This window comes from Pinus tabuliformis, chromosome 7 (assembly GCF_031772625.1).
Source record: "Pinus tabuliformis cultivar Carrire ecotype Pingquan chromosome 7, CPIR1, whole genome shotgun sequence".
Classification (NCBI taxonomy): Eukaryota; Viridiplantae; Streptophyta; class Pinopsida; order Pinales; family Pinaceae; genus Pinus; species Pinus tabuliformis.
Window position 1 is genome coordinate 1,180,007,998 of NC_142293.1, and position 14,104 is coordinate 1,180,022,101.

Here is a 14,104-nt window from a genome sequence, read left to right on the forward strand (position 1 = left end):
GAAAAAAATTTAACTATCAAACAACATTTTGATTTTATCTTTGTTTGCGACATATACATGGCACATAACACAAAGGCATATCTCTTATCCAAATATGGTTTTCAACAAGTTTTTGGGAGATGGCATATTCGAGAGACCATAGATGGGAGCATGGAAAAATTTTGGGGCTAATATTCGCAAGTCGGCTAATTTTCCACGATTTTTCCAAAAAAAAAATCATCAAATTCCATTTTTTATAAAATGATTCGCCCAAATTTTACAATATAAAATTATTTTACCTTAAAAATCGCAAACATTATATAGAGAGTATATTTAAAAACATTATAAATTTGGATAATTTTACAAATACATCAATAAACATTTTATAGTTTTCATATTAGGGAACATTTTATAGTTTTCATATTAGGGACTAGTCAGAATTGCCAATGTTTTAAACTTCAAGATAATTTTCTATCGTTAAAATTTTCCCTAGATGGGAGGATCCCAGAATTGGATCACCCTTTTTTCATGACATGGCAATTTTTTTCTTATCGAGACTTTTTTGCTATAGTATTTACATGAGCTCTTTATAGATTTGGTTATTTTGTGATGTATGATATAGTTAAATTATGTATCCAAAGTCTTCCTTTTTTTTTCATTTTTGTGATACATTGATATATATGTACATGTCCCTTGAACATGACTTTAAGAGGGTTCTTTTCTCTATACATGGAGAGGCCTAGGTCTGTAGTTTCTTTGGTGCACAAAAAACACTACGGATTTTTTCATAGACTCTATATGTTTCTCTTTGTGAAATGAGGACACTATGTAACTCTTTATTGTCTTAATAAAAAGTTTGTTTTCTCTACAGATTTTTTTTAAAATTCTAAAAAACTTAAAATTATAAACCTTATTATTATAATCTCTAATATTAAAACTCAATATCCTAATTAATATTATAAACACTAGAAAACCATATTATAAAATCTAACATTCTAAACCCTAATATTACAAACTCTATATCACAAACACAATATTATAAAACTTATAAATCCTAATATTACAAACTCTATATAACAAACACAATATTGTAAAACCATTATTATAAACCCTAATATTAAGCCCAGTATTATAAATCTAATATTTTTGAGATAGATTTTTGGCCATAATCACATCAAAATTCATTTGTCGGTGCCTTTTGAACCAAAAAGTGTGGTTCATTGTGAGGACAAGATGAAGAACTAGATCGGGGGATAAGTTAAATAGAGATAGATCATTCAAACAGCGGTTAGAAAGAAAAAACTATGATTGAGCACAAGGACGGGGCAACAACTATATTTGACTGGTCCAAGAGTTAGCTAATTCATTAATTAATTTGTTAGATATAATCATTTTTAATTCATATGAACCTAAATAAATCTAAATTAAAAAAAAAAAAATTTAACCTAGGAACGATAATCATAATATTTATTAATTTTTTTAGAAATAATCATTTTTAATTCATGTTAACCTAAATAAATCTAATTTAAATTTTGTTTTTAACCTAGGAACCATAATCATAATATTTTGATTACCCTCATTATCTTTACTAATAAAAAGAATTAAATAACTCATAATAATATAGTATATTATGTTTATTCTAATTAGTTAATTTTATTACTTAGCCCACTTTTATATAACCAAATATGAATAATTTTTATTAAAAATATATAAACTCATAATAATTCCAACCTATGAGGTATTATGGTATTAACTAGAATAAATTTGTTAAATTAACGCTTCTGTGAGCCATAACAGGTTTATGAGAAGAGTCTTTAGCGAAAATCACATCTAAATTCATATTGTCGACCCGTTTTGCGAAAATCACATCTAAATTCATATTGTCGACCCGTTTTGAACCAACCAGTGTGTGTGGGATGAGTTAAAGAAACAGATCAAGACTGTATGTTAAATAGTTCATCCAACAACTATATTTGACCAGGAAAACGGTTAAATTGACTCGGCAACTAGATTGGACCACTTGTTGCTAAGTAACGGCTACATTTGACTGGGTAATAGGACCAAGAGTTAAGAAAGGAAAAATTAATTAGTTAATTAATTTTTTTTAATTTATTATTATTATTATTATTATTTTATGCAAACAGCTAGTTAATTAGTTTAAGGGTTATTTTGTTATATTCATTAAATAGTCAAGAACCATAACCTAATAATAGGTTCATTAAATATTGTTGAAACCAACTGATTGACTAAACTATTTATCAATGATTAATGAATTAAAAGGAAAAATTAAAAATTAAAATAAATAACATTTAAATTGGTTGAAAAACCTCATACTAAATTAAAGGTGTTGGATAATTGACGATTTTCACTCCTTATATATATATATATATATATATATATATATATATATCCTTAATTACTAAGAGGGGTTGGAGGAAATTAAATCATTAGAAAGCTAATTTCTTATAATTATTACCCTAAAGATGAGCAATAACCTGGACAAATAGTTAGTTAATTAATCTAAGGGTGGTTAATATATTTAGTACCCTAAAAATATAAAGTATGTATATAATTACTAAGAACCATAACCTATTAATAGATACATTTAATATTATCTAAATGAATAAATTCAAATGAAATAAGAAAAGTTAAAATAGATATCTTATTACATTAGTTAAATAATTAATTATAGGAATCCAACCTAAATGGAAATTAATTAACTTCAAAAGAATATAGTTTCTTTACTAGGCATGTTTAATCCAAATTAATTTCACTTAAACATTTGGTTCTAAAATTTTAATTTAGGAGTGAGAGAAACTTAAAATTGAATAAAAGCTCAAGAGACTAGATGGAAAAAGAGGAAATGAGATGATTAGGAAGACGACGGAAAAAAAAAAGAAAAAAAGTGGACCTATCAGTAAAGAACAACTAAGGAACGGGGGCGAGAGGGGGAAAAACAGTTAGGAAGAGAGAGCAGGGATCCAGCAATTGCTAATTTTCTGTCCATCATCTCTATTAAGATTCCTAGGCCCTTTTTCAATTTCAATGGCCTCCCTAAATTTCTGATGATGAAAAGGAGTAATCATGGCAATGACATGGGCCTCCTCAATACATATGTGATGCTTGGTATTTCCCACGTGTTATGCCAAGGCAGAAGACCTGGTCCCCCCATGTTTAATGTCAATTGAGTGTTCATGAATCCTTTGATTAATAAAGCACCCTATTTCACCAACATAGGGTGTCCCACAGGAGCAAGGAATAACATAGACACCTTTCATATCCTTGGGGTCAATGGGGTCTTTCACAGACCTTAGGGACCTACGGATGGTGTTCAGGGGTCTAAAGGTAGAGGGAACATCATGCTTTCTAAGGATCCTCGCAATTTTATCGGTGGTCCCTTGGATGAAGGGGAGATGAACCCCTGAGACTCGATCCTTAGGGTCTCCCTTAGCCTTGGGATCTTTATTGGCTTTTAGGAAAGCTTTCAGACCTTGGTGCCTACTATAACCGTTATTAACAAAGACGTTAATTAGTAAATAAATTGTTTAACTCTTTTAGTCAAATTATTAATTGAAAGAAAAATATATTAAGGGAACAATAAGGAATAAACCTAAATGATAATCAATTAATTAGTTGATTCACTATCTAAAATACATTATTATAATTTTAAACTGATTTATTTATATATCAAATTACTATGTAAAAATATACTAAATTTTAGAACTTAAACTCAAAGATTCAATAAATAATAAGGGAGTTTATTTTTCTTTTATTATCCACTTATAAATGAAAATAAGTAAATTAATATGAATAAATACGATAAAAAAAAGGCACAAGAAACAAAAAAAACAACATAACAATAGAACATAAAATACACACAATGAAGAAGATGCAGGAAAAAGGCAGAAAGGAAACAAAAGGAAAAAAGGGGGGGTGGGGGCGTTGGGGGGGCTAAGAGGAAAGGGCAAGGATCCAACAGTTGCTAATATTCAGCCGTCATCCCTATTGAGAATGCTTGACCTCCTTTCGATTTCGATGGCCTCCCTAAGCTTCCGATGATGAAAATGAGCAGCCTTAACAATAACCTTAGCCTCCTCAATACATATATGATGCTTAGTATTCTCTATGTGCTTAGCCAAGGCTGAAGTCTGGGTCCTCCCATGCTTCATGTCAGCTGCGCGATCCTGAATCCTTTGATTAATAGAGCATCGAGTTTCACCAACATAGGAGGTCCCGCACGAATAGGGAATAACATAAACACCTTTCATGTCATTGAGGTCAACCAAGTCTTTAATAGATTTAACTGAGCTACGAATGGTGTTGAGGGGTCTGAAGATAGAGGGAACATTATGCTTCCTCAGGATTCTCGCAATCCTATCAGTGGTCCCTTGAATGAAAGGGAGATGCACCCTGAGGATCGATCTATGGGGTTTTCTTTAACCTTGGAAGCTTTGCTAGATTTGAGGAAGGCTTTCAAACCTTGCTGCATACTATAACCATTGTTAACAAAAACATTAAGAAGATGGGCTTTCTCTTTATCAAGGTTCTCTTCATCAGAGATTCTCAGTGCATGAGTAGCAAGCGTGTTAAGAACACCCCATTTTTGAGCATGTAAATGATGACAGTTTGCATGAGGATATTGCTTAGCATGAGTCTTCTTCCAAAATACCTGGTGGGAGAAAGAACCATCATCCTTCTTCGAAATGAGAACATCAAGGAAAGGTAGACACCCATCAACTTCTTGCTCCATAGTGAACTTTATGGAGGAAGATTGATTGTCGAGATGTTGAAAAAATAGATCTAACTCATCATGTCCATGAGGCTAGATGACATGAGTATCGTCCAAAAATCTTTTCCATAGCTTAGATAGGATACGAGCTGATGCCAAAACCTTGGATTCAAATTCTTCCATAAAAAGATAGCAACAATAGGGGACAAGGGGTAGCCCATGGCCACCCCACATGTCTGCTCATAGAATTCTCCTTCAAAGCCGAAAAAAGTAGAGGTAAGACAAATCTCTACTAAATGAGTGGTATGAGGGTTAGTGAGGTGATTGATGACCTCAATGGCCTCCTTTATAGGAATGCAAGGGTAAATAGAAACCACATCAAAACTAACAAGAATGTCCCTAGGATCACACATTATGGCCTTTAACTCATTGACAAATGAAGAAGTGTCTTTGACGAAAGACTCTGTAAGCCCAACAAGGGGTTTAAGCTTCAAGGCAAGATATTTTTCTAAGAGTTAGGTGGGCCCTCCTATGATGTTGACAATAGGTCTCAGGGGGCCACGTGCTTGTGGATCTTTGGAAGCCCATAGATCATAGGAGTGATGGGGCTACTCTCAATAAGTTTGTGACTAAAGGAACCCATAGTGTTGCTATACTGAATGGCTAGAGCAACAGTCCTGGAGATCCCTTTTAGGAGATTCTTATTAAGCTTTTTATAGCTTCCATTATTACAAAGGTGATCCAACATCTTCCTACGATAATCCTCTTTGTCAAGGATAACAAAAGCCCCACCTTTATCGGCTTTTAGAACGACTATGTCCTTGTTCAATAATAAATCTAATATTATACACCCTAATATTATACTCAATATTAAACACCTTATATATTAAACGCATTATTTTATAAATCTTAATATTAAAATCTCTATACTATAACTCCAATATAAAATCCAATATTATAAACCTTAATATTAAACTAAATATTATAAACCCTATATATTATATTCTAATATTAGAAAAACACAAATACTAATATTAAACCCAATATTATAAGTTGTATCCAAATCACTCTAGAATTTAATTTATATGAAAAAATTGGATAAATATGTCTATTTTTTTAAACAATTTTATATATATTTGTAAAACATTGATAAAAGAAACAAAATATATAATACTTTATATGTTACCAAGTTAATCTTATAAAGTTAATATTTTAATATTATAATATTTTAATATTATAATTAAAATTAATATAGAGTTAATATTTTTATATTATAATTAAGATTGTTATTATATCAAATTTATAAATATAAGTAAACTTCCAAATATATAATATTATTTGGACTAGATAATTAATCTCTAATAATACGGAATTTTCAATTCAATAATACTAGCATTATTCTTATAAATCATTAACCTCATATATACACAACAAATAAATAAAAAATTATTAATATGTTTGAATCTTTGAATTAAGTTGCATTTTGATAATATACTACATCAAAAACACATTGGTTGCTTCAAAGCTATTACTTTAGTACCGAGTGAGTTTCCTTTGAAACATGTTATAAATTTAATATTAAATATATTCGTATTTTTTTCAATTAATTAATTAATTAATTTAATTTTAAAAAATATAAAAAAAATAAATATCTTTTACTAAAAAATATTTCTAAAATCAAAATGTCATATTAAATGTTTTCCTAATAAAAAATACTTTTTTCTCTTTCATACATATATATATATATATATATAATATATTCAATAAAATTTTTAAATAAAAAGAAATTAAATTTGTCCATAACTTTTTCCTTTCCTCATTTCAAAAAGTTATAACCGAGTCCAAAATGAAACTCCAATTGAAATTTCCATTTCCATGGATAAAATGGAAGTGTAACCTTTTAAAAAATTCAGGGTCAATGTTTTATAATGAAGAATTATATTTCCTAAATAAATTTTTATTAAAAAAAAATAAAATTTCCAAATAAAAAAAACCTCAATTGTTCTCGTTATAAACTCTTTTATCATTTAAATTCTTCATTTCGAAAACATTTACTAGCTCGTCAAAAAAATTCTCTCAATTAAATTTTTATTAACAAAAATAAATTAGAAGTTTTATGAAAATTTCCGAACAAAATATTATGATCAATGTTTTCATAATAAAAAAGTTATACTTCCTAAATATATTCTTATTAAATATTAAAAATATAATAAATTTTCCAAAAAAAATGAATTTGTCCCGCCATAGATTTTCCATCATTTACTTTCTTCGTTTATAAAGGTTTTACGGTCTAGCAATAATAATGATCTGGTCAGATTTTTACACAGTTATAAATACCTCCAACGTTGACCATGGGAGCATCATGTACAGTGTCAACCTCGGAGCATTTGAGTTTTTATCTTTTATATTTTAAAGTTCTGCAATTCTCACGTACATGCACATATCGCTGTCCATTACATTTCGTAATGAAATGGGATGCTTTAATGGTTCGCCAGATTACAGTGTCAACGCGATTAATGATATTTAGTCCAAAGAATCATGTATTCAAGAAGCAATGGCGGTTGGCATGCAGAATTCCTACTGGTGTTCCGCCACAGACCCTGTTGCGGTGAAAATGGTCTCTTGGTTATCAAGAAAAATGCTTAAAGCTTTTTTTTAAGGAAATGACTTCTGGTACAGTGGTTTCTCCTTTTGTTTATCATTGAAATTTCTCATTAGCAGATATGAACTATATTTAATTAGTTCTCATGCTTCGCTTTCAGTGTAGTTTCTTAATGGGGTCCAATCCTTGAATTTTTTAAGTTGAAGGCAATGGCCAATCCCAAACAAAATAAAAGTCATTTACTTAATCGCAATTATAGTAAGTTAGTGTATGAGATGCGCTATCTGAAACTTGCATATAACAACAGGAAATAGTTAAAAACCCAAACATCTATGTATAGAAAATAACTTAACATTTATGTATTAATAAAAAACCTCATCAAATTTTGACTTCACAAACAAAACAAATAGCCCTGGATTGATAAAGATATATCTTAAAACATATCTTTTATAAAAGAAGTCAATGATGTTTGGCATGAAGAGTTCCTCCTGTGCTTCCGCCACAGATCCTGGTGTGGTCGATTCATGTTCTCGCACTAGTTGCTTCACTGCAGGTTGACCTATATTCATACTGTAGCGTGGATGGAGGAAGATATCGCTTTATAATTGTTGAAAGGGCAGTTGATAAAGTAAAATCAGTATAGAACTCAAAACAAACTCTTCTTTTTGAATAATTTTATTTTGCGAACAGAAAAATGTCAAGGTTTCTTTTTTTAACGAAAACCGACTTCTGTTATAGACGTTTCTGCTTCTGTTTGTTTATTTAGATTTAGATTTAATTATTTTTCTATGTATTATTTTGAGTGGAGTTTTCTTATCTTATTTTAGGGTTAGGAATTTGAAATTTTTTAGGATCAGTGTAGTGGGAATCCCAAGCATGTAGGCATGTTTGGCTTGATTACAATTATGTTGGGTTATGCATGAATGCGATAGTCTGAGATTTGTACATAACAAAAGAAGGTAACCTGAAATAAAATGATTTGGCATTTATTCATATGTATAAAATTTAAATAAATTATTTATATGTGTAAAATTGAAATAAATTTGTGTTAAGAATGTTTTTGTTTCTTTGTTTTTTTTAAGGTTTTATTATAGACTCATGTTTCGTGGGCAGTTTAGTATATTTCTCTACATGTTTTATATTTTTCAATTCTAGGGAATCCCTGAACTCCAAAAAAAAAAGGTCTTCAAAGCTCTACTAACTTTCTCTAGCTCCCATTATAGCTCCCTCTAAAAAACATTCCCATACAATTCCAAAACTTCAGAGAATACTGAAACCATTAAAACAAGTTTCCCACTTCTTAAAAAAATTGTGTAATAGAGATAAATAGTAATCAATATTCCCAAAATCCATGCAAAAAGATATATAAATTGTAAAAGAGCCGTTGATATATAATCAATAGTAAAATAGCGGTTGATATATAATCAATTTAGAACTTTTCTTTTTAATAGTTTTGTATCGTTATAAAAAAATGTCATTTCCAGGATCTGTTTAAGTTATCCTTAAAGGAAAAGTGGCTTCTTTTCAAAGATCCATTGTCTGGGTGTAAGAATTATTCTAGGTTTTGGAATGGTTTGCGACGTACATAATGGAAAGTAGAGAAAAAAATAAGTGAAAAAGTAAACTGGAAACTACGTGATTGGACCCCAACATTTAATTCCAATAGTATTTTCAGAAGTTCTTATTTCATTGTCATAAATGATGGCTGGTGTCCTGGAGTTATCATAAATGAGGATTTACGGGTACCTCTGAGAAGTTCTATAAAGCTAAGGTCTCCATATACACAAGCACGTCGATTGCTTCAACTTCAAGATAGGATTCCTACATGGCGATATCGATGGATGGCCCAACAATGCAGCAGCAACAAGAAGGTACTAAGCTATTGCCTGCAAGAGAAGCCTGCCTTTCATCGTTGGCAAAGTCTAAATTCCATGGGGAGGACTCTCCTTATTTTGACGGCTGGAAGGAGTATAATGGTAATCCTTACCATCCAATAAACAACCCTTCTGGAATCATCCAAATGGGTATGGCAGAGAATCAGGTAGATTACATAACATATCTGTTCATATTCTATCATTTCTCACACACATTTGTGCCCCCAAAAATTAATTGTGCTTCGAATTGGATGATACTTACTTACCATATCTGAAATTACTTGCAGCTGTCATGCGAGTTGCTGGAAAGCTGGCTACTTGCGCATCCAATGGCATCGATTTGTGCCGAGGAGGGCTTGTCAAGGTTTAAGCAAATGGCTCTTTATCAAGATTACCATGGCCTCCCTGATTGTAGAAAGGTAGAAAATTGCAACTTACATACTTGACACGTTGTGTAACAACTTCAATATTCTTTACTGGTAATTATAAACCAAAAGATGCACTGGACTTTATTTAAGTGTGTTTGGATGGGATTAAAGATTACTGAAAACGAGAAATGGTTGAGGCAGGCAATTGCGATGTTTATGGAAGAAGTTGGAGGAAGAAAAGCGAAGTTCGAAAGGGATAGAATTGTTCTCAGGGCAGGAGCAACTGCAGTGCACGAGTTGTTGACATCCTGTCTAGCTGATCCTGGAAAAGCCTTCCTAGTACCACCGCCATACTACCTGGGGTAAACTCATTTCCATAGGAGTAATGTTAATGAATAATGGTTTAGTAACCCCCAAGTTGAGTGACCTAATCTTCCTCATATTTCTTATGGGGTAAACTTATTTTTGTATATTATTAACTAGTACAACCACATTTACCAATATGATTGATAAATGCCCATAGGTTTATATGAAAAATATATACAACCACATTTGCCAATGTGGTTGATATTATATCAATCACATTAATAATTATTATTCGAATTTATGATTATTAATAACTATATAAATATTATCAACTAGATTTAAAATTATTAATAACTATATAAATATTAACAACCAATTATATATTATTATATAAATATTATAATAATAATATAAACTCCTAATATATATTAATTAAGAATAGCTCATAAAAATATATTATCATTATATTATTAAAATAATAATAATAATAATAATAATAATAATAATAATAATAGATTATAATATTATAATAATATTATATTATTATTACATTATTATAATAATATACAAATATAATTATTATTATAATAATAATATAATAATATTATTATAATAATAACAATAAAGACCAAGTATTTATTATTTATGATAATTAATAATTTTACAAATAATAACAACTATATTCTTATATATTTATATATTTATGATTATTATATTAATGCTATTGATGATGATGATGATGATGATTAACGTCCGCTGAGACCAAATAATGGTCTATCGGACCTAAAGAAACAAATTATCTATTTTGATTTAAGATTTTATTCCTATGCTCAAAAAGTTTGGAGAGAAGCCTCCCGAGCTCACTATAATTTTGACATTGTAAAAGGCTAGGAAGGTCAGTATTGTAACAAAGATTGTGAAACTGAGATTTAATGTGGTTATACGCAGGGCATTCTAAGAGGAAGTGGTTTTCATCCTCGATGTTCCTATTCTCACATGTATGGCAAATCCTTTCCGTCCATGGTGTTTTAGGAACTGCCCAATGACCTGTTTCACTATGGAGCTCATGAGAATTCATTCTAATCTTTGTTATATTAATTTTCTTCTTTGAGCTAGTTAAAATAGAGAGATACTTTTTATCTTCTAGGGTGGGGTTGATGACTTTCTTATAATAACTTAATTTTCTTTTAGCCGCTAAGTCTTTCTCACACCACATTTTTCTTTGAACTTAGAAGTAACAATATCTTTAATGTTATTTATGTTTTGCAATGCATCATTTTCGTTGATCTCCCAATAGTTTAACCAGGCCCTTGTGTCTTTATGCCACCCTCGATTGAGCCTTAGGTGGTTTTGGCTAGAATTTAAAGCTAGCTTAGGAAGTCTATGATCGTCTATGTTACTGATTTTGTGCTTGTACAACAGAAACCTAAGCATAGCTACGCTCTCAATAGGGGAAAGACCTGCTTCTATAAGGAGAATAGGATAGGGTGTATTACTTTTAATTTTCAGGTTATAAGTTATAAAATGCTTCTGGATTTGCTCAATCTATCTCCATGATTATCTGGAGATGCTGCAACCCCAAACCTCACAGCCATATAAGATAACAGGAGTGACTAAAGTTTCAAAGAGGAACTTCTTTTTATCCCACATTACAAGGTTTGCTATTTTACAATTATTTTCAAGACCAAAGTAAGCTTTCCACCCCCCATTAATCCTTTTCTCAATGCTATGGTTTCAGTTGAGCTTGTGATGAATATCAATTCCTAGGTACTTGTAAGAATACACTTCCTCCAAGTTATTATTGTCATACATAAAATTAGCATAAGTGTCCTTCTTGGATTTGATAATCATAACTTTTGTTTTGTCAGTGTTAACAGTCATACCCATGGCAGAGCATAAATCCTTAAGAAGCCTGAGTTGCTTATTAAGATCAGATGGGCACCTTGCCAAAAGAACAATATCGTCAGCATAAAGAAGAAGGATGAAGACTATCCCAGCTAAGATCGTGCCATCACATCCTGCTTCCTCTAAATAGCCTTCGAGCTTATCGATGTAAATGCCAAATAGGGTAGGGGAGAGGGGACAACCTTGTTTAACTCCGATGTTACACTTAATATCTTTCGACCACCCTTCATTGCTCTTTAGCTTGGCAATTACATTCTCGTATAACCTTATAGCGGCAACTCTCAACTCGAGAGGAACCTTTAGCTCTTCTAATCTATTCCAAAGGATAATAATATTAGTATTATTAATTATTGTTATTATTATTCTTAGGCTTTAATATTTTTAATATTTATCTTACAGTTCGTATACATTGGGTTAATTATTATCGGTATTTAAGATTATTAATAACTATATAAATAATTTTATAAGATTATCAATAAATATAAAAATATTAACAACCACATTATTTATATATATTATTATATCAATATTATAATAATAAAAATACACCTAATATATATTAATTAATAATAAGAATAGCTCATAATAATATTAAATTATCATTATGTTATTAAAATGATATAATATAAAATTATAAAAATAATAATAACAATTATATTGTATAATAATAATAATAATAATAATAATATTTCATAAAAACTAGAGGACGCGAGAAGGCTCTTCACTTTAGGGTTTGGGCAATTTCCGCAACGGCAGGTTCCTTCAGAGTGCCGCAGACCTGCTAATCATTGACGACTGCATGAATATACAATCCTAGCGCTACAATGACGGAGTTCATGATTCCCCCCCAAGGGGAGGGCACTGTGCCTCCCCCATTGGATGATGAAAGGCGGCAAAAAAATACTGCAAATGACAAATCAGAGGATAAAGATGAGAACAGAACGGATATGAACTCACAGAAGGGAAACCAGGACAATAAAGAGCAACCGAAGATCAGTTCTACAACATGCAAGCCCGTGGCTACAAAACGCCCGAAATTCGTTTTTCCCAACGACAAAATCAATGCTTAGATACAGTATATGAGGGATCGTGCTCTGATAGGCAAGTTCATAGGACTTTGGCCAACTGAGAAAGCGCTCCGTGGATGGATCACAGCGAAATGGAGCCCAAAAGAACATATCACCTCGCAGCTGGGGCCTAAAGGGTTCTTCACAGCCATTTTTAACTGCCTGGAAGACATGAACAGGGTTCTAGATGGAGGACCCTATTTTTTCAATGACATTTGCCTGTTTCTTAGAGGCTGGGTAGAGCGCTTCAACCCTGATAAGGAGGACCTTAGTTGGGCTCCAGTCTGGATCCGACTGTACTCACTTCCTGTGGAGTATTGGGATGAAACTTCGCTACAAGAAATTGGGAGCGTTCTGGGTGAATTTATAAAAGTTGCAGAGGAGACAAAAATCCGAAGATACACCTCCTATGCACGTATTTGCATCTACATGAACCTCAACAAGGCCCTTCCAGATGTGGTAAGTTTATTCCATGAAGATAATGAATGGATTCGGTTGATTGATTATGAACATGTGTCGTTTAGATGCAGAAGATGTCATGCCCTGGGTCACTTATTCAAGGAATATCCTTTAATGCAAAAATCCTCATCCCCCACCAATCCAAATAAGCCTGAGGCTGATGGGTTCACCAAAGCAGCCAGTCAATAAAGAAGCAACAGGAAATCAACTTCAACTTCCAAAATGCCTCAACCCAGTTCCTCCAAGCCTTGAACAAGCAACCACTTTGAAGCTCTAGCTCGACAAAGCGATCGTAGCTCTGAAATTCCCGCTCCCCCAGGAAAGGAGGCAATGAATAACAAAGAACCAAAGATTATAGATACCGAAATGACCTGAGAAGATCTTCTACCCATCGATCCCTCATCCTCGGATAAGCTCAAGATACCAGCATGGAATACTCAAGTCATGGAGGTAAACAATTTACAAGTTGATTCCAGAATAGCAAAAGAACTAACTGAAGAATTAAATGAATCTCAACACATGGAGGAGGAACCCGAAAGTATAGATATTGGGGATTTAGACATTTTGACCCTAGAGCAGGCATGTAGAACAAAAAATTTTGACAAAATTCCAGATCGACAACTGGAGAATTTGGAGGAGGTCCTTTCATGGGCACAAAGGCAAAAGTCTTTAGGAATTCAGACTGGCAACCCCTGGGATGGAAAAGTCATTGCAAAAGACAATAAAAAGCATGGAAGGAAAACAGACCTCAAGAGTAGAATCAGAATAGGAGCAATGTTGGTGGAGTCAAGTGGGTACTCCATGCTAACAAATTA

General features: G+C 31.8%; 1 pseudogene; it reads left to right on the forward strand.

Moving 5' to 3' along the window:
- Nucleotides 1-9,147: 9,147 nt before the first annotated feature.
- LOC149251658 (1-aminocyclopropane-1-carboxylate synthase 7-like) overlaps nt 9,148-14,104 on the forward strand; it is a 39,430-nt pseudogene continuing 34,473 nt past the window's right edge.